Below are 3058 nucleotides of genomic sequence, written 5' to 3' on the forward strand. Positions count from 1 at the left end.
ATGGTTCACCAAAGGGAGTGACTTTTATGGTTCCTTATAAACCTAGGAGATTATGATTCTGCTAAATTATTTGTGGCAAAAAGTACAGTTGTATCCAAAAGTCTGTTTATGTTGTAGGTAGCCAACAACGCAGGGAAATCAGTGCCTCAACAAAGCCAAAGGTTTAGAAACATGATCTCCAAAGCTGCTTCTTACTGAGATACCAGACTTAGCAAAATGAAATGTTTGTCTCCAGTTCAGGAGATTTATTTCTGTCATTCCTCAGCAGAGAACGTCCCCCAAAGTGCAGACAAGCACGTGGGTGCTGCTGGCTGGCTCTCTGAGCTGGGATGGGGTTGTGCGCCCCCGCCCCTCCTCTCCCACTTGCTCCCCTTCGGGGTCAACGTCACACATTTATGGAATAGCTAACTGCGCTGAAGAGGGTAGCTTTTGACCAAGGAACGGATTTTTTCTCTTTGCTCAGAGTTAATTGGCCATAAGGGGCCCAGGTCTCTACGCTGGTCTCATTAGCGCCAAGTTTTAACTAAATGACCTAACTGACCCAGGTCCACAGCCACCTTCCTCATCAAATGGTGAGATGAAAGTCGCGTGCATGCTTATTGTTCATTAACATTTACATCACAATGCCTGGAATTCCAGAGGCCACTGTTCTGGGAGGTGGCTGCAGGAAAGCTTCTGAGGTTCCTTCCAATCTGGCACCTGCATTTGTGAGACAGGCCAGCGGAGCTCAGCGAGGAAATTGTAGGGCAAGTAACAACAAACAATTGCACACCATTTGACTGACACAATGCTGTGGGTGAGAGATGCGGCAGGTCCAGAAATACTAACTGAGGCTGACCTCACAGAGCCAGCCCACTTAGACGCAGGACGATTCATTTCTCGTAAATGCGGGTGACCTGAGCAGCGTGAGATCCATGAGGTGAGGAGCACAGTTTGGCTGAAATGCCTGTAGGGGAGTGGCCACGGGACAGGAGCTCATTCATTCATTCATTCATTCATTTATTCATTCATTCCCTCCTCACCATCTGCAAACCACACACAATGTGCTGGAGACCAACCTGAGCGAGGATGTGGAGCCAGAGAACCCAGGTCTCTGGGGGAGCCTGAGCCGGGGGGCTACGTACCGAGCTGGGGTACTCTGTGGCCACCGCTGTCTCTGCTGCATGGCAGGGTGACCCTCAAGGTGACCCTCAGAGCCACCCCGGGGGCTGCCAGTGACCTTCCCTCACCCTTAACATGCTGCGCCCCTGGGGACCAGCTATGACCTTGGGTAAGGTGATTCTCTGGACTCTTGGCAGGTGACAGTCCCAGCAGCTGGGGGGGGTGGGTCCTTCAGCCCCTAAGAGGGGATGTGGTAGGAGGGATCCCAGGGTCACTGCAGAGATCTGTGTTCCACCCGTGGCAGTGCTCCTGCTCTGAGCCGCCGACCCCCGGTCACTCAGCTCCTGCTGGGAGGCCTAGTCCCCTTGGCACATCATTGTGCTATGTCTGAGCCTGGTCGTGGAGCTGGCAGATGTGGCTTCCTTTTGTGAACTAAATATGCCCTTTATAATTTTCACCTGATACTGAGACAGGTGCAGGGCGGGGGGGAAGCAGTTAGAAAGTCCCCTGTCTGTCCTGCCTCTGCCGTAGAATAGGCCTCCTCCTTTGCATTCAGAGCTCCGTTCAGTGGAGTTACCCTGTCCCTTTATTGACTGACCTTTCTTCTCCTGGCCAAGTTGATAGCTCTGATAGGTATCGTCAGAGCATAGTCACAGGAGTGATTAAAGATTAAGGAAGAAAAGATCTTCAGACAAATCTTAAAAATCATTCAGTCCAGGAAAATAAAAGGCCAGGGACTTCAGGGAAGAATGAGAACGTGATGGTCAGCGTTGCACGGGGTCATGGGAGGGGATCCTTTCATTGTGCCCCGTCAGGCGTCTTATCCTGAATGATGAGCGAGCGCTCTGCTGTGACAGTGGGTCACGATTCCCACCCTACGTGATATTACATGTGCCTTGCAGGTGTTTTCCAGAAGCAGTTTCCAGGAAAATTCAATCCTGCCTGCATTGACCAAGGCCACCTCCTCTCTAAGCTTGGCCTGGCATTCATTGCTTTACACGATGTGCAAACTCAATAAAACATACTACTATTTCTGGCTGGAGACGTTCTGTGACGCTGCATTACAGAGTAGACATTCTGGTCAGAGGCACGGTACCTTCCTCCATGCACCTGGAAAATCCAAAGAAGGGGAAAAATGAACAAAGTCTACCTCACAAGCCCAAGATCTGTACATGTCTCCCCATTCACAATTGAAGGGACCCAGCATGAACAAACCCACCCAAAGGAGGGTCTCATGCATCCCCTGCAGTCCCTGGGCAGGCAGATCGTGTGCACAGAGCTGTGGTTCATGCACTAGGAAACAACCTTGAAATATCAGTCATGGAAGGTGTTATTTTCATGGAAATCGAGAAATGTAAATAGCTTACTTAACCTCGCATTCTTGGTCCACACAATGGTTTTTAGATGCCTCTCACTTTAAGATGCATATAGAAAAAATATAAGCATATTTAAAAATGCATCACTCCTATTCAGCAGAAAAACAAAACTTGGACCGGTTATATCTAAACCCCAAATAGGTTACAATTAACCAAATGATTTCTGGCTGTTAAATAATAGTGTTATTTTTGAGATGTGTGCTTTTAAAATTTATTTTTTAAAATTTTATTTCTAAAATTTTCTTTTTCTACCCATCCATCATCTATCATCTATCTATCTATCTATCTATCTATCTATCTATCTATCTATCTATCCATCCATCATTGGTCACCTATTTTTTTCCATTGGGAGACATGGTCCCCACCTTGTCCCTTATGCTGGCTATCATCTTCTCCATGGCTGGTGGAAACCCACTCTCATTTCTACTTTACAGATCCTGAAGGAAAGGTTCTCACCCACCATCTTGGGTCAAGTGTGCAACCAGGGCCAGCGAAGGCATGAGTCATCCTGGGGCAGATTATCAACCTGAGCCTGTCAGTGATGCAAGGGTGGGGGTAATTGCACTAAAGGTGGGTGCAGG

General features: G+C 48.3%; 1 long non-coding RNA gene across 1 annotated transcript; it reads left to right on the forward strand.

Moving 5' to 3' along the window:
• The first annotated feature begins 641 nt into the window (after window positions 1–641).
• Window positions 642–2133, forward strand: LOC111093919. The gene is made up of 2 exons (XR_005383695.1): window positions 642–919; window positions 2004–2133. It is a non-coding gene; the product is annotated as an uncharacterized LOC111093919 (long non-coding RNA).
• The last annotated feature ends 925 nt before the right edge of the window (window positions 2134–3058 follow it).

Source organism: Canis lupus, chromosome 34 (assembly GCF_011100685.1).
Source record: "Canis lupus familiaris isolate Mischka breed German Shepherd chromosome 34, alternate assembly UU_Cfam_GSD_1.0, whole genome shotgun sequence".
In the NCBI taxonomy this organism is placed as follows: domain Eukaryota; kingdom Metazoa; phylum Chordata; class Mammalia; order Carnivora; family Canidae; genus Canis; species Canis lupus.